The sequence below is a fragment of the Alligator mississippiensis genome, chromosome 3 (genome assembly GCF_030867095.1).
Source record: "Alligator mississippiensis isolate rAllMis1 chromosome 3, rAllMis1, whole genome shotgun sequence".
In the NCBI taxonomy this organism is placed as follows: Eukaryota; Metazoa; Chordata; order Crocodylia; family Alligatoridae; genus Alligator; species Alligator mississippiensis.
Genome location: NC_081826.1, coordinates 151,992,123 through 152,014,745, shown reverse-complemented (window position 1 = coordinate 152,014,745; position 22,623 = coordinate 151,992,123). Strand labels below are relative to the sequence as shown.

General features: G+C 46.5%; 1 protein-coding gene across 12 annotated transcripts in view; it reads left to right on the top strand.

The window, feature by feature from the left end:
- Positions 1-22,623, top strand: part of PCGF3 (polycomb group ring finger 3) — a 190,510-nt gene that overhangs the window by 17,930 nt on the left and 149,957 nt on the right. The window contains exons 1-2 of one of the 12 annotated variants that reach the window (XM_019490675.2): positions 21,221-21,236; positions 22,152-22,228. The exons of 10 other annotated variants lie outside the window; for them this stretch is intronic. The gene's annotated coding sequence lies outside the window, so the exon portion shown is untranslated. Of the gene's footprint in view, positions 1-21,220; positions 21,237-22,151; positions 22,229-22,623 lie in introns of those variants that run through there. One more of the 12 variants, XM_019490677.2, reaches the window with a different exon arrangement.

The following is a 22,623-nucleotide window of genomic DNA, read 5'->3' as shown; positions in this document are numbered from 1 at the left end:
CATCATAGTCCTTTCCCAGTGCTTGGGTGCAGGTGAAGCAATTGAAGCTGAATTGGGACAGGACAGGTCCTGGTGGAAAGACTGCTTGACTTAGGGGTGGGATTAGGACACCTGTAATTGATCAACTTCAGCCTCCTCTCATTCAGACTTCCAGCTTCCAGGTGCTTCTGGGATCCTCTGGTCCACCTGGATCTGCAGGTGGCAGCTGTTACTAGGAGTGCCTTTCACTGTCTGGTGGGAAGGCTGCAACACTTTCTTTCAAATTGTGAACTGGCCTTTGCAACCTTACAGCATACTGCAGTAGTCTAGCTTTATGTGGGACTGCCTTTGACTATCCAGAACTAGTACTTCAAAGTCTGTACGGGCTTCCACTAGCTTTCTGAGCACAATTCAAGGTTCTGATTTTGATCTGTAAGGCTGTGACCAGTGTGGGTCATATGTATGTAACATCTTCCTTATGCCCCATTATGATCTTTAAGTTCAGCCAGCCTCTTGAAAGTAGTATCAATGTGCCAAGTTAGCTTGGCAAAAACCTGTGGGAAGTAGTTCTTACTTGTTGCACCTCAGCTCTGGAACTTATTCCCCCTTAGGCTTGGTCAAGCCTGGACATCTTCTAAAAGTGCTGGATGACCTCCTTATTTGAGCAAAGCTAAACTGGGATATTTTAAGATGCATATTTTAATATTTTACATGCTTCTATAAGTTTTTGTCCTCTTACTGTAAGCTTCTTTGAGTCTGTTATTGTACATATCGGATAGATAAATAAGGCTGTAGATTTTTACTCTGTTTTTTGCCTTGTTGGGAAAGCAGAATAGCTACCTGGCAAAGTGAAAGTTGAAAAAGTCTTTGCAGCCCCACTTTGTTAGGATGGAATGAAAAAGGATTGGCATCCTGGTTCTAAAGGGCAACTTTCATTCAGCTACTGTAGCCTATTGGAATTTGCAATGAGTACTTTGCAACACAGTACTCATTTTACATGCACAGTGGACTTGAAAGAAGCTCAGAACCTTACAACAACTACGTTTGGGTTCTGAGTACTTCAGATACGTGTCCATAACAATTTCACTTTAAAAAAAAAAAATTCATTAAGCCTGCCAAATATAAGAGAATCTTTTCCCTAACCAATATGACTAATCCCAAATCATAAAATGGGCTTAAAATGTAAGGCTAAATAAAGCATGACTGAAACTCAGGGTTTATGTTTCATCATCTTCTGAAAGAAAAGAACAAACTCTTACCTCTGCTTTTTGTGGAAATGGCTGGTATTGCTCTGATACTGAAATGGTGGAAAACTGGGAAGAAAGAGATTGTAGATGTCAAGATAATTGAATTCAGAGTTTCGTCAGGTTTTTTTTAAGACTTCATGTTTGTTTTGGTTTTTTGGGGTTTTTTTTGTAAAAAAGGTTGCAGCAAGCTAGGTAATAAAAAAGCACGATCTTGGATGTTTCATGGTAATTAAGCAAATAAGAGGTAGGTCTAGGAGTTAGACAGGGGATTAAGTTTCTTTTCTGTGACTTAATTTGCATAATTGGAAGTGTTTCCTTTTAGAATGGGTTTCTTTTTCCTTTTGAACAAAGAAACATGCTGATGAAGTAAATCACTTTTAGGTAATGTCTAAATCGGGTTGGCAATGTTTTTGGACAACAGGGTGGATAAAAATCAATGATAAAGAAAAAATTCAATTTGTTTTTTTTTTTAAATTATAGATAGAGCTGTGTGTGTATATATGTATTAAGATGTATGTATACATACAAATGTGTATGTGTATTAAGAGGCTTTTAAAATAAAATTGTTAACATAAATATAGTTTTAATGTAAGATATGTTAAAGCTCAAAGATATCATGGAATAGGGATTATAACTTCTAATTATATACTATTTGAGACAATATATTCATGTAACCTTTTTAGAAATTTTATAAGTAGGTCACAACAGGCCATGGACAGCATTAGGGGCCCTGTCTTATGGGGCTTCCAGAGTCTCCTCCATAGATTAGTAAAGATTAAAGAAAACCATTCTACCGAATGGGACTCTTTGCTCAGTCTAGAAGATCCCATTAAGCATATCTTTGAAGCTTAGTTTCAGTTCTCAAACTGTTGACTTGTCTCCTCTGATGCTTAGTAGGGGTGGGTCCCTGCTCCCTACAGCAGCAGTGGCTATCGGGCATTAGGGCCCACTGCAGCCAGAGACCCCAGCGGCACAGCACAGCCCTGGCTGTCTTAGACCTGGTGCTACCTGTGCCACTTGTCACAGGGCTGTGCACCTTCCAGTAGCACCGGGGCCAGTCATAGAGACCATATTGCGCTGGGCTGGGTTTTGCCTCCATGGAACTGGCCCGGCCTGACGGCATGCGGTGCCCATGGAGGCAGAGCCCACCTCAGCACAATGCACAGTCTCTGTGAGCAGTGCTGGGGCCTGGGTGACCGCTCGAGCGGCTCAGAGCTGCCCAAAGACATATAGCCCTGCGCCAAGCTGGGTCTGGCCTGCGCAATGTGGCACAAGCAGCACCTGGTGCCAGGCAGCTGGGGCCAAGCCATGCTGCCCTGCACTGTGGTGGGGGCTGTGCCAGGAAGGCCCCAAGCACTGCTGCAGGGGGTGGAAGGGAAGGGGAGGGGAGGGGAGGGGAGGGACCCACCCTCTGTCCCTCCTTAGCTGGGAATGGAGCCCGGTCTGATCAGGCTGCACTGCTCCTTGCCCCTCTTGTGGAAGTAGTGTGCTGTAGCGCTGGGGCAAGGGGCGGCCATAGAGATGCTCTGGCTGGCTACTAGAGCATCTCTTTGGAGGACACCAGCCTGGTTGCCTCGGGGCATGATCCCAGACCATGCCCTGCTCTACTTTTTTTTCTGCGGGGCTGTATTTTTTTTGATGCCTGGCTTTCCAGGTATCAATTTTTGAGCCTACACTGCAAATATGCAGTGTGGGGAAGGTTGGTTTTTCTTGTTCCTAGCATGCCTCTTGCGGAGTCTCAAACTGCTTTGAGATGCTGCAAGAGGCATGTGTGGGCTCATCTGGAAGTGCCCAGGGGAGAGTTTGTTCTCTGGAGACAGCATTCTTGTTAACAGCAGTATATGGAGATAAGAGAGAGTAGACCTGACTACCCACCCATCAGCTCTATTGTCTCTCTGCAAGTTTGTGTACACACACTTAAGCCCTTACCTTTCTCCAAAAGTGCATTGTTTCAAGAAGTTAACTGAATAAAGGATATCGTACAACAAGAACACACTTTTTACAGAAAACAATGTTTAAATCAAGGCTTCCTGATCAGTGATTTAAATTTTGTGATTTAAATCGATTTGATTTTTTTTAAAGTCAAATCCACCCTGTTGGACAGTGTGTCAAAAACACCCCAGCCTTGAATTGTAAGATGTTGGTGTGCCAGGGGTGGACAGTGGGGGAGCTGCAAGGGGGCCCAATCCTTGTTGTGGCAGCACAGCCATGGTCACTTCCCCCATCATCTGCTTGAAGGCGGGCATGCATCCACTGCCAGCAACTAGCCAGGCCAGGGCTCTGCAGACCTTGGTGCAGTGGCTCGCAGCCTCTGTAGCATATGCTGCAAACATCCTGGGCTCTGTGGTGAGCATCAGGACCCTGTCCAAAGCCAGGGCCGGCTGTGGCAGGCGACTGGGAGGCTTCAAGGCACAGCACCAAAGTCTGTGGAACCCCAGCCCAATTTGTTGCTGGCAGTGGGTACGCATGTGATTTGGGGTAGAAGGCAGGGGAGCTGTGAGGGGCCTGATCCTTTTTGTGGCAGTGTAGTCCTGGCCCCTTCCCTGCTGTATGCCCCGAGGCACGTATACCAAGCAAAATGCTTTTGTATGCCGCACTCTGACTTGTATACTGGGGGTTGCTGACCCCATGTTTAAATGTTGAGCGCCTGCCTCTGCTTTTCTTCAGGAAAAATCTCCACAGTAAAAACAATGGCTAAGTACAGACATTCAGAAAGCCTGAGGTGGAATTGATCTAAGTTATGCAGTTTTCTGTAAGCGGCATAGTTTAGATCAGTAGCAAACAGAACACACATTTGCCCTTTAGGGGGGAAAATCTTAGACTGGGTTCCAACATTTTTAAAACCAGTCGTCTGTGTGCTGAACTTCTGTTCTGCTACAGGTATGAACCGGTCTCCAATCACTTATACTAGTAAAAAGTGTAATGTCTGTACCTGGCCACTGTATCCTTTCCTCTTCGACTGCGAGGCTGAGTAAGATCCTCTTTATTACCACCTATGTATTGGCATTCTAGGTACGGAAAAAATGGCTTCTTTTGTCTGCTGTCAGAAATCTACTGTCCATTAGTATTTTGCTCACTCTAATCTACCGGTGGGCAGAATACTTCTTGGTGCAGCCGCTCAGAGTCTGCACGAGGCTGCCTGCGTCTGCTGTGCTGCCACCGCTGCCCTGTGAGGCAGCCCAGAGGTGGCGGTGACAGGGTGGAGAGGCAGGCAGTCCTGTGTGGGCTTCGAGTGGCTGCACCAGGAAGTGGTGGCAGCAGGAGGGGGAGGGGCTGTTTTTACCCCATGCTGAGCAGCACTTTGTCCTGAGCCACTGTTGCTCAGCCCAGATGGGCCAGCACAGGGCCCACAGGGTCTGGGCTGAGCACGCTGGTCCCCGCTGCTACTGCTGCATGCCCAGGGATGACAGAACCTATTCCTGGGCAGTGCAGAGCGGGCACATGACACACTGGGGCTGCGCTCTGTTGGTGGTGGCGGGGAGGCGCTGCAGGGCGCTGAGGTTCTGGGCTGTTGCAGGGTGGGGCTGGGTGCTGACCAGCTTAGGGGGTCATATGCAGGGAGCTCCCATGCATGCCCCACATACCCGCAAACCCCACAACCACACCTTCCTCCACACGCAATCTCACACCCCACAAATACCATATCTACACACACAGACTTCCACACACTATACAAGAGTAAGACTGCATTTTGAGCTATTATGCAGTAACTTCTACGTATACAGCACAAACGCACACAAATCAGGACAAAAATATTCTTTTAAAAATTAAATTTAAAATATATTATTGGTATTTGATTTTTTTTTTTTTTTTTAGTCTAAGATGGCACACCCTCTTCCCCAAAGGCATACTTCCAGGGGCAAGGGGAGGGACTTCCAGTGGCGAAGGTTAGAGGTTAGGGGCAGGACTTGATCCCAAGATAGTGACCAGGGGGCAGGGCACTTATCAAGGGACGGGGCAACCTATGTGGCCCTCAGCTGCTTGCCAAAACTCAGTAAGCAGCCCTCCACCCAAAATAATTGCCTGCCTCTGCTCTAATCCATCAAAAATACATTCTTTATATGCTGATATTGCTGTTCACTAAACCTGACTGTTATCTCAATTTGCAATCTGCTAGACAGGTCAAAGAGGAAGCAAGGATATGCTGCCTCTGTTTCTCGGGTGTTAGAATGGATGGGGTGAAAGATGGGATATTTTATCCAGGCTGGCAGCTGTCTCTCTTCTATGCAAGGATGGCATGTCTATGGTATGTCTGCCAAACTCATGGACTTTGTAAGGAGGAGGATTGCCCTGCCTTGCAATAGAGCAGGGATAGGCAAAGTCCAGCCCACGAGCCAGATCCGGTCAGCATTGGACTCCATTTCCCAGCTGCCCCTGTGCATGGCCGGTGCCGGTCTCCACGGAGACCCCAGCTGCAGCTGGAAAGCTGGAGGCTGGGGTTGCCATGGAGACCAATCGGCGCTGTGCTGGCTGCAGAGCAGGGCAGGCGGGGGGCTGCTCAGGAGCCGCGGGGATATTGTGATGGAGGCAGCTTGCTCCTGAGCCAGAGCAGAGATGCAACCTGTAGCCTGCATGCTCTAGGCAGGGGCACTCAAGCAGGGGATCATGGCTCTATCCCTGCTCCTTACAGTGGTGACCCTTTTGGGGGGCCCAAAGCTGGATACGGTACTCCAGATGTGGCCTCACCAGTGCAGAATGGATGTAATAATTACTTCCCTTGATCTACTGGCAATGCTCCTAATAATGTAGCCTAGTATGCTGTTAGCCTTCTTGGCAACAAGGGCACACTGCTGTCTCATACCCATCTTATTGTCCATTGTAACCTCCAGGTCCCTTTCTGCAGAGCTGCTGCTTAGCTAGTCGGTCCCAAGGCTGTAGTGGTGAATGGGATTCTTTTGTCCTAAGTGCTGGACTTGTCATGTGTCCTTGTTGAATCTTGATTTTCTTTTGTCCCAATCCTCCAATTTGTCTAGGTCACTCTGTATCCTAGCTCTGCCCTCCAGTGTATCTACTACATCTCCCAGCTTGGTGTTATTTGCAAACTCGCTGAGGGTGCAATTCATTCCATCTTTCAGATCGTTAATAAAGATATTGAACAAAACTGGCCCCAGGACCAACCCCTGGGGCATTCCACTTGATACTGGATGATGGCTAGAAATAAAGCCACTGATTACTACCCGTTGAGCCTGACAATCAAGCCAGTGTTCTATCCACCTTGCAGTTCATTCATACAACCCATACTTCCTCAGCTTGTTTGCAAGAATGCTGTGGAAGACAGTATCCAAATGCCTTGCTAAAGCCAAAGCATATTATGTCTACTGCTTTCCTTGCATGCACAGAGCCAGTGATCACATCATAGAAGGCAATCAGGTTGGTCTGGCATGACTAGCCCTTGGAAAAGTCAGCATCGATTCACCTAATCACTTTCTCCTCCAAGTACTTAGACATGGATTCTTTGAGGACCTGCTCCATGACTTTTTCAGGGACTGAGGTGAGTTTGGCCTGTCTGTACTTCTCCAGATCCTCCTCCTTACCTTTCTTAAAGATGGGCACTAGACTTGCCCTTTTCAAATCGTCCAGGACTGCCTCCGAGTGCCATGAGTTTTAAAGATGATGGGCAGTGGCTCAGCAATCGCATGAGCCAACTCCCTCAGTACCTTTTGGATTCATTACATCCAGCTTTGTGGACTTCTACATGTCCAGCTTTTCTAGACAGTCCCTAACCTGTTCTTCCACCACTGAGGGTTGATCACCTCCTCCCCAAACTGTGCTGCCTGCTGCAGTAGTCTGGGAGGTAATCTTGCTTGTAAAGACCAAGATAAAAAAGGCCTTGAATACTTCAGTCTAGACATTCCTAGTCCTTGGCTGGGGGTATGAAGTCCTTGGCTGGGGGTATGAAGTCCTTGGCTGGGGGTATGAAGTCCTTGGCTGGGACCTGCCCTGCCTTGCCATGGTGGATGAGCCACTGCTGCCTGTGCAGAGCAGCATAGGGAGCTCGATAGCTGCTGTTGGGAGTCACTCCTTAGGGCTTTAGATGGGAGTGGGAGGGAGGGGCAGCAAGACCCACCAGACAGCACAGCCCATCTAAAGGCACTGGTGGCAGTGGCAAGTTAAGGGATTTCCTAGCCTGCTGCAGCTGCTGGCATGCTGGGAGAGAGGGAGCATACTACCTATGGGTACTAGCTAGTCTGCTTCCCTTTTCCTCCTTGCTCCTCTGTCCTTCCCCTACTACCTTCATGTTCCTGAGGCACTGCACTGCTTCCCTTTCCTGCTTAACTGCATCCCATGCTAAACATTGGTATAAATATACTTATTGTTTAAATATTTACCCTCTCACATCCCTAGCTTAAGGTTGGTTGTGTCTGGTACCTTTTGAAAATAAGATAATTTTTAGGTATGCCACACAAAAGTTTGGTTTTAAGTCTAATCCCTCTGTGCAAGTTGTGAATTGCTTGAGCTGGATATTTTTGTAACTTTACTTCCTTAAAAAATAATATGCCTTGTTGCCAATTTTTGTAGACTCTTCTGTAGTTCTGGTATGGGGAAGGCAAACAAGTGAGTAGGCAACTAAATGTATTTCTGCCCCATCCTTAAAACTGTTTCCCAGAAGTTTGGCTTTATCAAATGTAACTGGTAAGGTATTATTTCATATAAATTGTTTTGCCCATAGTATTGATAATATTTATTTGGAAATAAAAATGCATTGATTTGGGGTTTTGTTTTGGTTTGTTTATTTGGTGTGTTTTTTTTTTTTGTTTTGTTTTTTTGTTTTTACCCAGCTTCATGTACTGAGGCTATTGATGTACATGAGAATTTTTAGGAACGAGTTGTTGGGTTAACCCACATCCTTTATAGGTAAAATGCAAATGGAGATCTAGCAAGCCATCTGTGGTGCTGGCTGTCAGTGCATCCTTTCAGGAGAGCAATGTTCCAGTTATGCTTAGAGCTATTACTGAAACAAATACCTTGGGGAATTTAACAACCTTGCTAGTTACTGTTGTCTTTAACCTCACTGTAGATTGAGTTAGTTCAGGTTCTGTTTCAACAGAAATGGCTCTTTCCTTGATACGAAGGTATGGAAGGGAAATCTGGATATTTGCCTACCTTGGAAAGGCCTGTTCCCCAAAACAAAGGCAGGGTAGGAGAGTTCATGAGCATGTCCCTTGTTTCGAGCCTGGGTCATCAGGGCAGAGGGTGTTTGTATTTCTCTCCCCCCAAGACCAGATTCCCCTGCAGCTACAGGGGAAGCAGCTTCAGTCCTGCTGAACTTGGCATTGGTTTGGCAGGGGAGATCCTGCAAGCCCTTCCTGGAGCTGCTTCGGTGCGCAGTCCTGGGGCTTGGATGGAACCAGGACAGGGGATGGGCACTGTATTCCTTACTGACCTGGGCTGGGGATATAGGGTGTGCTGCTGGCACTGCTTGCCCCCAGCAGCTCAGTAGCGCCTCCCTGCCCTCACCTCCCTCACTTCTGTCATGTCTGGCTGAGAGCTTGAGGGCGGGGCTGGCTAGGTGCTTGGCTGGAGCAGCAGAGCTGCAGTGGGGGAGGGGGGGGTGTGCTAATGAAGGGCCCGCAATGGCCCCTGGGACGCTGCGGACAGTGACCTAGCTTAATTTGCAAGCAGACCTGGTACTGAGGTTTGATTCACCGGTTTAACCTGGGTCAAATAAGCCTGAAATGATACTGATTCAGGTCTATCTTAGATTGGGAACTGACATTTTTAAGCAGTCTACCCCAAACTTCTGCTATGGGTATAGACAGGCTTCTGACCACCTAAACTGGAAAGGGTGTAATGTTGACCTGGCCTTTAGTAATCTTACAAAACAGTTGTGAACAGATGAGCTACCTCAATTCATATTAAAATGTTGTAATTTTCATGTGCAGGGGAGCTTGGTCTATCAACATGTTTGAGGATTTTAGTCTACTTTATTTATACCTGGATGCTAACATGATATAGCATGTTTTCTGTTGTGTAGAATTAATAGTATACTTAATGTAGCGAAGATAGATACTGCTACTTGTGATTCATGAAACAAGAATTCTTGACACTAATTTTAGCATACCCAAAGAACTGCATGATGTGCCATTGTTGTCCACTCATCTACTTCAGTAGAGTTTAATGCTCTTCCACTGAAGTCATTGTGGCACCTCCAGTTTCACTGCCATGAGCTGTAGAATCACTTGCACTACTTGTTAGTTCCATTTTGGAATCAGATTGAGGCAAATCTGATTCACAACTACTTGAACCACATTCTCTTTTGCTAAAGGATGGTTTTGCCAATGAGTCTGTGGCAAGGGCGGGCAATTAGTAAGCGGCCCTCTGCCCAAAATGAGTTTTGACAAACCATTGAGGGCTGCATGACGGCCAGCCCAGGGAAGATAAATATTAATTTTCTAAAGTTTTTTTTAGGGACCCCATGGGCCGGATAGAATGCCCTGGCAGGCCGCATCCAGCCCCTGGGCTGCATTTTGCCCACCCTTGGTCTATGGGCAAGGGCAACTTATCCCACTGCATCTTCTTTACTAATTGTGCTTCTGACTGATTCTCCAGAAGCAAGATATTTTGAGAAATAGAAACAAGCATTCATTTGCTTGTTTTGTAAATGGAAACAGTGCGTTCATTTGGTTTTGATTTGACCTGCATAGCCAATTAGGTGAATTAATAACTTGATTTTCGGTTTGGATGATTAAGTGAGTGCATTTACCCTCCTGTTTACAAATCAATAAAACATATATGTGTTCTCTCTCTCTCATGTTTTTCAGGCGATTATCCCTAGGAAGCGAATCACAACTTTGAAACTGCCAAGCTTGCCTAATATTGTATTGGCATTCTTTCATTGTTATTTATGAATTTTATGAAACAGTGGATTTTTAGAAATGGAAAATTTCCCACAGAAAAATAAAGCATTGGAAAATTTTCCACCCCTCATCTCTGTTTAGAGCATACCTTACAAAGATCTCAGTGGAAGTGTAGCTCTGAGACCTTATGGAAGTGTAGGTTATGTTGAAAATCAAGCTTATCTGGCAAAAGGAGTATAGAATTTGCTTGTATAGCAGTGTTGTTCAATAGGTGTGATTTACTTGCTGCATCCTCCCTGACCCCAGGGTGGCTACAAATAGCTGCGCCGGGTTCATCACCTCCGTGCTGGGAGTCGGGGAGAGACCGGGGCTGCACTGCCTCAGGCCTCTTCCCCATCGCCCGCTCCGAGGCACACCTGTATGCACCGGTCCGGAGCTGGTGCCGGAGCCTGGCACAGCTGTTTGGAGCCTCCCGGCTTCAGCCAGCCCTGGCTCTGGGGAGCTGCTGCCAGCTGGGATACCAGGCTGCTCCCAGCAGGCAGCTGGGATGCTGCAAGCCCTGTTGGGAGCAGCCCGGGCTCCAGCAGCTACCCAGAGCTGGGGTAGCTGGTGGCAGCCAGAGAGCCCAGGCTGGGGGGCCAGGGGCAGCAGGGCTGGGGACAAGGGGCACAAGCCGGGCATCCTGCCATGTACCCCTTGCCTTCATTTTGTTTTTCTGCCATGCTGGCACTCCGGCACCTTCCCAGGTAGGCATTATGGTGTTTTTCAGCGCTCCAGCCAAAAAACGTTGCCTACCCCTGATGTAGACAAACCATAACAGATTAGAAAAGTTACATTTTGTACTAAATTACCTGCTACTTTGAGCAGTGTTCTGGTTTGACTAATAACGCTTTTGTACTGCTTGAGCAGTAAATACTAACTTTAGGTGGCAACTTGCTCTGTGCTTATTTGGAAGTAAAAACCAATATGCTTCCAACTGAAGGCTTTCTGTTCAGTGAAATGTCTTGTGGGGAATTCTTCTTGTTTACAGTGGCATTAGTGACTCTTAGGCAATAGTTACGATGATGCTGTCCTTTCAAAATCGAGTTTGACCCAAAATGATATTTGCTCTACGAACTGCTCTTGTGTATTGCTTAACTTGTAAATGGTTCTTATTTTATAAAAAATACAGTATTGCCAGAATGGTGGGGTATTGTTTAATAACTTGATATCTGAATTTAGTGCAGAGTTTAAATACTTGAAATAAATACTTTGCAACAAATAATACTTTGCCATAATCTTGACTTCGGAAAGTAAACAGTTTACTAGTGAAAATTAAAAAATTCTGTTGCTCACAAAGTTATAAAACCTAATTTACCAACTGCAGAATCCTGTATCAATCAAGTTTTTTTTTTCTTTTCTTCTTTTTTTTTTCTTGTTTTTTTTAAATTCCCTCAAATTTAATGAATACAGAATAGTTTGAGTTTTAACTTTCAGACTTTATAGTAGCAAAGTAAAACAAGTGAGCTCAACTCTCTGCTGTTACTATATTGCTCTAGTGGGTTATATATGTTAACTGTGAACCATAGGGAGGTTTTAGAAGACAACTAAAATAAACTTTTGAAGATTGACTGACTGTGTGGAAGTAATTCTTCCTGAGAAAGTAGGGCAACCAGCTAGTTACCTCAGGTCTCCTGTACATGAATGCACAGAGCCTGGGAAATGAGCAGAAAGATTTGGAAGTCTTCACATAGTCATGGAAATATGACTTGACTGGAATAACAGGCTTGGTGGGAGAGCTCACGTGACTGGAGTACTGTCATGGATGGGTATAAACTGTTCAGGAAGGACAGATAAGGAAGAGGAAGACTTGTGCTTCATGTCACAGAGCTCTGTATGGTTGCTTAAAGCTCCAGTATGAAACTCAAGATAGGTCTGTTGAAAGTCTCTGAGTTAGGGTTAGAGTGGTCAGCAACAAGGGAGATGTCTTGGTGGGTGTCTGCTGTAAATTATCATACCAGGTGGAAGAGGGTGTTTTTGTTTTGTTTTGTTTTTTAGTTGTTTGTTTGTTTATTTTTGTTTTGTTGTTTCCAAACAGCTAACAGAATTTTCCTGATCATGGGGAATTTCAGCCACCCTGGCATCTGCTGGGAGGGCAATATGGCAGTGTATAGGCAGTTCAGGAAGTTTTAGGAGAGTGGACAATTTCCTGGTGCAAGTGTTGAAGAGGCCAACTAGGGGCCATGCTTTTCTTGACTTGCTGCTCACAAACGGGAAAGAATTGGTGGGAAATGTAGAAGTTCATTGCAACTTGGGCAGCAGTGACTATGAGATTGAGTTGAGGATCCTGAGGAAAGGAAGGAAGAAAAGCAGTGGAATAAGGAGCCTGGACTTCAGAAAAGCAGGCTTTTGACTTGCTCAGGGAACTGATGGCCAGGATCCCCCTGGGAGGCCAGTCTGAAGGGGAAGGTAGTCCAGGAGACCTGGCTGTACTTTGAAGAAACCTTACTGATGATGTAGAAACAAACAGTTCTGACGCACAAAGACTAGCAAGTATGGCAGAAGACCAGCTTGGCTTAGCAGGGACTCTTCAGTGAGCTGAAACATGAGAAGGAAGATTACAAGAAGTAGAAACTTGGACAAACTACTAGGGAGGAGTATAAGAGTATTGCTTGTGCATGTGGGGATAAAATCAGAAAGGCTAAAGCACCATTGGAATTGCAGCTAGCAAGGGATGTGAAGGGTAACAAGAAAGGTTTCTGCAAATGTCAGCAAGAAAAGGAAGATCAAGGAAAGTGTGGGTTCCTTATTGAATGGGGGAGGTAAATAGTGGCAGGTGATGATGTAGAATGGGTCGAAGTACTCTGTTCCTTTTTGACCTCAATCTTCACAAGCAGGGTCATCCCCCAGCCTGCTGCACCTGGCAGTACAGTTTGGGCAGGACGTGAGCAGCCAATGGTGGCAAAAGAACAGGTCAGGGACTATTTAGAAAAGCTGGATGTGTACAAGTCCATGGGGCTGGTCATCATCTTTGAAAACTCATGGTGATCAGGAGAAGTCCTGGACGATTGGAAAAGGGCAAATATAGTACCCATATTTAAGAAAGGGAAGAAGGAGGATCCAGGGAACTACAGACTTGTCAGCCTTACCTCGGTCCTTGGCAAAATCAGGGAGCAGGTCCTCAAGGAATCCATTTCTAAGCACTGGGAAACAAAGGTGGTTAGGAACAGTTGGCATGGATTAAAGTCATGCTTGACCAACGTGATTGTTTTCTTGTGATGAGACTGGCTTTGTGGATGCAGGGAGAGCAGTGGACATCAAATACCTTGACTTAAGGTAATAAAATAATAAAAGGTATCATTTTGGAACCAAGAGTTCTAGTTTTTTGTATATCTTTTTTGTCTCAGACCAACATGGCTACCAAGTACACCCCTGAAACATGGAAGATGCCAAATTTTAGCCGATTTTTGGATTTTAAACTTCGTTGCAGAACAACAAGGAAGTTTTTCTACCTCCTTGCCTGCCATCTGATACCTCCAGGGAAGGAATTCTACACGGTCAACACGTCAAAGAGCTACTCAACACAGCTCGCACACTCTCTCATGGACCTAGAGAGACAGCCTTCCATCTTCAACTCTCTCTATGGAAAAAATGAAGTTTATTCCCTACATATAGGGACTTTTTACCATCTTGTACCATCTACACTTTTCCTAGAGCCTGATGAAGGGACTTTGATCCCAAAAGCTTGCAGAAAAGGACAATTTTCTTGCCATGTTCAAGTTGGACTAATAAAAGGTATCATTTTGGAACCGAGAGTTCTAGTTTTTCATATGTCTTTTTGACTTAAGAAAGCTCCTGATACAGTCTACCACAACAACATTTCTCAACCTGTGGGTCATGGCCCAAAAGTGGGTTGCAAAAATATATGAAAGGGCTGTGAACAAACTTTTAAAAATAGATTCTTCTTTAAAGGAGTTAAATGTGGGAAACCATAGCTTTTCTCTTGTGGGCTGGCAGAGTTCCAGCCTGCAAGGAGTGCTTAGGACTGTTTGGGGATCCCCCCCACACACACACTCTGCCCGCCCCCCCTTACACACTGGGGAGCTGGGGCCTGGGGAAGGGGGTAGCAGGTTGGGAATGAGTAGGACTGGGTTGGGACTGGCCATTGATGTTTACAGATGGGCCTGGTACAAAAAAAAAAAAGCCTAAGAGCCACTGTCCCACAACATTCTCACAAGCCAGTGAAGGAAGTATGGGTTTGATGAATGGACTGTACGGTGGATAGGAAACTGGCTGGATCTCTGGGCTCAAAGGGTAGTAATCAATGGCTCGATTTGTCTAGTTGGCAGCTAGTGTCAAGTGGAATGCTTTGGGGGTTGGTCCTGGGGCTGGTTTTGTTCAATATCTTCATCAGTAACCCAGACGATGGGCTGGAGTGCACCCTTAGCAAGCTTGCAAATGATAGCAGGCTAAGGGAGTAGTAAATACACTGGTGGTTAGTGCTACAATTCGGAGGGACTTGGAGACAGTGGAGGATAGGACCGAAAGAAATTTCATGATGTTAAATAAGGGCACATGGAAAGTCCTGCCCTTAGGACCGAACAGTCCCATGCACTGGTACAGGCTGAGGATCAACTGGCTAAGCAGCAGCTCTGCAGAAAAGGACCTGCGGGTTACAGTAGATCAGGGGTGGGCAAAATATGGCCCATGCGCCGGATCTGGCCTGTGAGGCCATTCTATCTGGCCTGCAGGGCCCCTAAACATTTTTTATATTTATCTATCTTTTAGTTCCTGTCAAAAATGACAGTAACCAGGGGCAGTAGGACCCAGGGGAAGCCCCAGTGGGCTCCCGCAACAGCAGGGTCTGTGGCTCACTGGTTGGGAAACCCTGCCCTAGGGCCAGCCTCCACCCCCCCCTGCCAGCTGGAAGCCCTGGCAGGGGCTTCTGGCCTGGGACCATGTGGCTGCACTGGCGCTGGAAATTCAGGTAAGCGGGGGTGGGAGAAGGGCAGGGGAGGACCATGGGCAAGGAAGGAGCCTGGGGAAAAGCTGAGTGCAGAGGGGAAAAGCAGTCCCTCCCCTGCTCCGTGCCTGGTGCTTCCTGCTGCAGCTGCTCGCAGCCTGTGTGGGGCTGTCCTGAGCAGGCACAGGCAGTCCCACGTGGGCTGCGAGCAACTGCAGTGCGGGGCACCGGTCATGGGGCAGGGGAGGGGCCGCTTTTCCCCTGCACTCAGCACCAGCTTGTAACCTACCCCCACAGCCAGCTTGGGCCCTGCACCAGCTCTGGGCTTGCCTGTTGGGGCTGTGCTGCGGTGGCAGCAACTGTGCCGCCCCCCCCCCCCCACCGCACCGGGCAGTGTTTGCTGCTGCTGCCTGCCTGGAGCTCACATGCTGCGCCAGGCACTGTTTGCCACTGCTGCCTCTGTGCTGTCCAGCAAGTGGGGAAAAGCAGCCCCTCCCCTACCCTGTGTCTGGTGCCCTGCACTGCAGCCACTTGTAGTCTGCGTGGGGCTGCCTGTGCCTGCTCAGGACATCCCTGTGTGGGCTGTGAGCAGCTGCAGCAGGGAGTGCCAGCCACAGGGTGGGGGTGGAGCCGCTTTCCCCCTCACTCAGCACCAGTTACTTCCCTGCCAGGGAGCAGGGGGTCGGCTGTGCGCTGCCCTCGGCCTGTATTGTGGCGCTGGGGAGCACTGGGAGCGAGCGGGTGCACGGGGCCCACACCAGTGTCCTGGGGTCAGCGCCGGCAGGGCCAAGAACAGGACGGCAGGAGTACAGGGTCCCAGCCGGCAAAGGAGCCGGGCCAGCTCCCCCCTCTCCCTGCTGGTGCAGCCCAACCTGGCTCCACAGACCCCTGCCAGCTTGCGCCCTGCTCTGGGCCCCACTGTGCTGGCCCTGAGACATTGGTCCCAAGATGGTGACCAGGAGGTGGGGCATCTGTCAAGGGGCGGGGCTACCTATGCAGCCCTCAACAACTTGCTGAAACTTGGTAGGTGGCCCTCCACCTGAAATAATTGCCTGCCCCGGCAGTAAATGGTAAGCTGAATATGACAAACGGTGTGCTCTTGTTGCCAAGAAGGCTAACAGCATACTGGGCTGTATAAGCAGGAGCGTTGCCAGCAGATGGAGGGAAGTGATTCTTCCCCTTTATTTGGCTCTGGTGAGGCCACAACTGGAGTACTTAGTCCAGTTGTCTCTTCTCCTCCTCCCCCCACCCCCATTACAGAAAGGATGTGGGCAGATTGGAGATAATCCAGCAGAAGGCAACAAAAATAGTTAGGGAGCTGGGGCACATGATTTATGAGGAGAGGCTGAGGAAACTGAGCTTATTTAGTTGGAAGAAGAGAAGACTGAGGTGTGATTTTAAAAAAAACAAAAAACAACTTTCTCACAACAAGGGTAGTAAAACACTGGAATAGGTTGCTCAGAGAGACTGGAATCTCCATCTTTGGAGGTTTTTAAGACCCAGTTAGACAAAGTCTTTGTCTGGGATGATCTAGTTGGGGATGGTCCTGCTTTGAGCAGGGGGTTGGACTAGATGCCCTCCTGAGGTCCCTCCTACCTCTAATTTTCTATGATTCTAAGTTTAAAAATTATTTGTCCTTTTTTAATGTTTTTTTTTTTTTTTTTTGCTGTTTTCTTTCCCCTGCCTGATTTTGATTTAGAGATAGTTTGGGGTTTAAAAATAAGGCTCTGTTTATGAACAATGTGCAATCTTGGGTTCCAACTTCTATGTATACCATATTTACTCACATACCAAATCCACAGTTTACTCAAAAATCAGCCTTCCAAAATTCAGGTGTGTGTTATTGGTGGGAAGGCAATCTTCTGCACTAGAATTGAAACATGTAATAGATTTCTCTAATGGCTGCCTTGGACTGTGAAAGCAGCATAATTTAGGGCAGGGGCGGGCAATTGTTTTGGGCAGAGGGCCGCTTACTGAGTTTTGGCAAGCCATCGAGGGCTGCATGATAAGCAGCCAGGGGCAGACAGATATTAATTTTCTAAATTTTTTTTTTTTAGGGGCCGCGTGGGCCGGATAGAATGGCCTGGCAGGCCACATCCGGCCCCCAGGCCACATTTTGCCCACTCCTGGTTTAGGGGGAAGGGACACAGCGCACCCTTCAGGGTCACAGTTGGTTATAAGTAACCCTGTTATACCTGCTGAGCAGTAAAATTGTAGTTCTGAAGGTATAGTTTGAGATTAAGGCCATACGCAGATATTATTCCTCCTGAGAGAGTACATGGGGTTCAGGATTTTTTTTACCCCAAAGCAAAAGTGGCTGCTGCCAGAAGAAAAAATTACTCGGGAACAATCAAGGCTAAAATGCTTCCAGAACAGTTTCTCCTGTGTGAGTGAACGTCTGTACATGTTTTCTTCTGAGAGAAGCCAAAGCTTAGTTTTCTAGCATCCAGGGATGCTTTGCTCTGTGTTGACCCCCTGCCTCCCGGTCTCCTCCAGGGTGTTGGGATGGTCCTGCCTCAGGTAGGGCACTGGAGTAGATGACCTCTGGCAGTCCGTTCCAGCCTTATATGTCTATGATTTCTGTGAGATACGTGCACAAGGCCCCCCCCCCCCCCCCCCCCCGTTTGTGTAGCGGCTGCACTGCAACCCTCTGCAATTTGGAGGCTCATCATTGAAATACCCAGAGATGCTTGAAAAGATAAGTTCTCCTGAATGGTAGAAAAACTTTCCAGCTAATTTGAATGTGTGCATGCAGCCTTAGTGATGCTGAAGGGAGGACTCCTTCCTTCCACCTAGGGCCCTCATTTGGCTATGCTGAACCCTTGCTGTGGTAATTTTTGGGGGGGATTTGTTTTTTTTATTCTTCCTTACCAACATGGAGGGGAGGGCAGCAAATATAGTATTTGAGTAAATATGTTGGATTTTACCCAAATTTGCAGTGTCCAGATACTTGGTTGCATTCAAATAGTCTAGAACCTGATCTGCAACTTTTCAAGACCCCAGTTTTAAGTGTCAAAGATCGTTATTTAACTATGCAACGTCTGTTTCTATAACTGTTTCAATACATCTCTGTAAGAGCAGTATGTTGGGGTAGCAGGTGAAAATTGAGAGCAGCATCTTGTGTATATTGTACAGGCTATTGCAAAAACAGATAGCTAGAGGAAGCTTATGAAAGGCTCATGTTGCATTGATTTATGTAAAGCTCATCAAAGACTTCTTTTATGCAGGTCTGAAAGATGGTTCCTGTTGACTAAAATATTCAAATGTTAAACCTAGGAAAAGATATGGGCTTGAAATCATTATTGGATTTGTGAGGCCTTTTTTTATTTTTATGAAGAGTCAACCAAAATGGCACTCACTATAGGTAAAATGATCAAGGAACTCCTCCATAGCTTTTTGTTTGGTCATTGTTTGAAAGTTTTTTCCTTCCTCCAAAGTCCAAGTATACAGAACTTTCAAATTTTCAGCCAAATCTTCAAGTTCGGTTAAAAATGACTATATAAAATGCTCTTATCCAGGCTTTGTTAAACTTTTAACATCTTAGTAAAGTATATGCATGTGATAGGGGTGCACCAATAAAGACTTCCTTGGCAGATACTGATAGCCAAAGATTAGACAACCATATTGGTCAATGCCAATCCAATTAATAATCATGCAAGGCATTTTAAACTACTGACATAAACCTTTATTATAAAAATAAAATTTTAATTTAATTTTTTTGGTTTGTTTTTGCATATGCACACACACATGCTTCCTGCCTACTTTGTCCTTTGAGGAAGGCAATGATAGTCTTATTTCAATGTGTGTTGTGGGCAACCCCATTGCCTGCCGTTCCTTCCCATGGCCCTGCTCCCTGCACAGCCCATGCTACCATCCTGTGTGGGTGGGGCAGACCCTTGCATGGACAGCACTGTTGGGCATGGTTGGAGTTTCAGAGCATGTCATTGCCTCAGCATTGGCAGCCACGTGCAGCTGAGCTCCTGCGGCCACCAGGGAGTAGCTACTTTTGCAAAGGCACCCAGTGCCTGAAATGTCCCTTGCCTTACTCCACCTGTGTGCAGACCAATGTTTCTGGCAGCCCTGGTGCTTAGGCCCCTGCTGCACACGTGATGTTGCCATGCCAGTGGCAGCAGCAGCAGCATAAACCGGTAACTGCTTTGCTCTCCCTTTGTGACCACTCCTTGGTGTCCCCTCCCTCTCCCACTGCTCACTGTGACTTGTAGTCTGCTGTGCGCTTGGGCTGGCAACAGGTTGTTGGAGATGGACTATGCTTGCTCTGGGCACACAGCTATAATTATCTGCTACAACAGCCAAAAAAAGCCGATAGCCAATAACATAATTTCTCCTCTTATCGGTGCTAATCCGATAGCCAACTGATATATCGGCATACCCTTAACATGCGAGTCTGATGGACTTTAATCCTATGGTCAAGTATCAGAATTTTTTTGAGAACTGGTACCAAATGCTAAATAACTATTATAGATTTCATAGACATTAGGGCTTGAAGAGACCTTGAAGATCATCAAGTCCAGCACACTGCCCCAGGGGCAGGAAGTCAGCTGGGGTCAAAGGATCCCGGCAAGATAAGCAGCCAAGCACTTCTTGAATGAGTCCTGATAAGGTGCCTGCACCACTTCTGGAGGGAGTCTATTTCAGGTCTTGGGGGCTCAGACAGCAAAGAAATGTTTTCCTTTTGTCCAGCCTAAAACGGTCTTCGAGGAGTTTATGACCGTGGGTCCTTGTTTTTCCTTGGGGCACTCTGGTGAACAGCTGTCCTTCCAGGTCCTGATGTACACCCCTCATGTACTTATAAGCAGCCACCAGGTCCCCCCTGAGCCTGTACTTTTCCAGGCTGAAGAGTCCCATGGCTTTCAGCCTCTCTTCATAAGGCCTATTCGCTTGCCCTCTGATCATGCGCGTGGATCTCCTCTGGACTCTCTCAAGCTTTCTGACATCCTTCTTGAATTATTTCCCTTGATAATTCCTTGGCAATTTCTTCTTTCTCTCCCATGTTTTAAAAGCAGAACAATTGCTTTGTAAGGTTAAGATTGGTTTGATCTCTACAGCAATCCATTATTTGTTGCTTCGGAGGAAGGTGTAAAATACTGGATAGTTGGTAATTATTAGACGTGTATATATATGTCCCTGCCTTAGTGCACTGATTAGAGGTTTTGGGGGCTGATACCGATAGCTGATTTTTAAGGAGGCATATTGGCCGATACTGATCTGATTTCCGATATAGCTGCATGTGGCTGGTAAGTCCGTGGGGGAGGCAGATCAACGTCCCTGTGGTGAGGGAGGGAGCGAGTGAATCGGGGTGGGGGCAGGTGCTGCCCTGCCAGGCGGGGCAGGACACAGGATGGAGCTGGTGCTTGTCTGGGGGGGTGGCTTCTGCTACTGCGTGCACCCTGGAAGGGCGTGTGGTGGGGTGGCGTGTGCCCCCTGCATCTCTGTGGGGCAGGACAGGTAGGGTGCAGCTGCCAGCTGGAGTTGGGACTGCACTGGGTTCTTCTCGGTGGGAGAGGCTCAGTGGGTGGGGGCAGTGCTGGGAGAGGGCTAGGGAGGGGCTCCAGCTACCCCAAACTTCATCGTAGCCCCCCTCCTGACCTCCTCCCAGTGCTGCTGCTGCCTGCCTGGCGCAGCCCCGGCTCTTCCTGGTGCGTGAGTGGAGGTGGGGGTTGAGCCAGGGCTGTGCCCTGCCCCCTCCCCTCCCCCCCCTCACACCCTCTGGACAAGTTGTAGCTCCATCCAGCACCTGCCCCACTCCCTCTCTCACTGGGGGGGTGTTGATCTGCCGCCCCCCACCCATTTTTCTCCCCCTGGTCCCCCTTCCTTTCCACCACAATGGACTTACCAGTTGCACACAGCTCTCCAAGCTGCTGGGCTGTGCTTGCACACGGACATTTATCTGTCGCATGGGGTCAATTTTCTGATGTAGCCAATTACACATGCACGTACAGTCCTTGACTTGCAGTGTTTTGGGTTGCAACATTTCACACTTAGAAGGTTTATAAATTGACACCCTGCTTCAACTTTCTGATGTCAGTTTCGACTTTACAATGCTTGATCTGATGTGACGCCACACCAGCGAACAAGCTCGTTGTGTTGCCCATCTCCCTGGAGAACATCTGTCCGAACTTCCTTGGACACTTGTCTGCTTTCTTAAAGAGACTCCAGAAAAAACCTGCAGCTAAGGCTCCTGAGAAGACTCCAGCCAAGAGCCCTTCAAAAAGTCCAGCAAAGTCACCTCAAAGAAGTCCTTCCAAAACAGTATGATTGCCATTTCCAATATAAATTTAATGTAGCTATAGTACTCATCTGTAATTGATTTGAGTACAAAATTCTAGGTTATTTTTGGTGAAAATAGGGTATAGGGCCTTGGTTCAGGAACCAACCCCCCATTTATAACGTTGTTTCCTATGGGAAAATCGGTGCCGAGTTACAAAGTTTCAACTTAAGACAGGTTTTGGGAACCAATTATCTCGTAAGTGCGAGGAGTATGTGTGTACATTTTATTTGTTTAAATAAAATAAATCTAACATACACATACACTCTACTTATTTGGAGTGCAGGATATCAGAATTTTGACTGTTTGCAGAGTTTCAGAGAGAGATGCTTTATAGTGCCTATAGTTGCATATTTGAGGAGTTTATGCATTAATACCACTATACACTAAGGTATGTTTGCATTTTGAACAAAAATGTGGTATTTTTTTCAAGTTTTTTTTCAAGTAACTTGATTATTCCTGCTTCTGATGCATGAGTGATCCTAACAGGTTTTTATATTTCATTAAACTTTACAATATGGTGATTTTTAGCTGAAACCCCCCCAAATATTGAACAGTGTGTAATGCATATTAAGCCTCTCTAGGCTTGCCTGTTGTCTCATTCCACTTTGATCCCATCCCACTTCTCCTCAACCTGTTTAGGTTTCTGTTCCTTTGGAGCTCTCAAGTAGAGGTTGCATTTCTCCTTTTAAGCCTTTCAAGTGTTCAGGTCCCCAGAAACATTTATGTAACTGCAGTCTTGCACATGCTGTGTGTTTCTACTACAGCTGGAATTTCTGTTAGTGAGACAGATTGCCCTAGTGGTGAATATGCTGTGCTATTTTATATGAAGATTTGTTTTTATTATTCTGAAGTTATTTGAGAGCTTTAAATTAGTGATGGCTATTTTCTGTTAATAGCACCAGAAGGCAAATCTCTAATGAAAGTGTACTACTACAGCAGTAGATTGCAGCTGATACTGGCTTTACAACTGAAGGTAAAATTACTTCTGTTTTTATTTTTATTTTTTGTCAACCATGTGGGAAGCAGGTTCTATGTGAGGAAATAATTCCAGCTCCAGAGATGAGTGAAGGGGCTAGCAAGCATTTAGCTACAAAGCCAAGAAAAAGTTAAAAACATATCAGTTCTTCTTGGACAAAAGTCTTGTTCTGTAGAGCCTAATCATTTTGCTGCTGATCCCCATAGAGCTGTGGTATACATGCATCAGTATTCCTTGGAATATGCTAATTAACCCACTTTTTCATGTTTTCCTGGAAAAATAATATTTAAATCAATGTGCACCATATTAATAAGTATAGGAGGGGGAACTTTTTTGACATTAGTTTTACAATTTGATCTGTAATTGAGGAGATTCGTAGTGATACTGGGGAA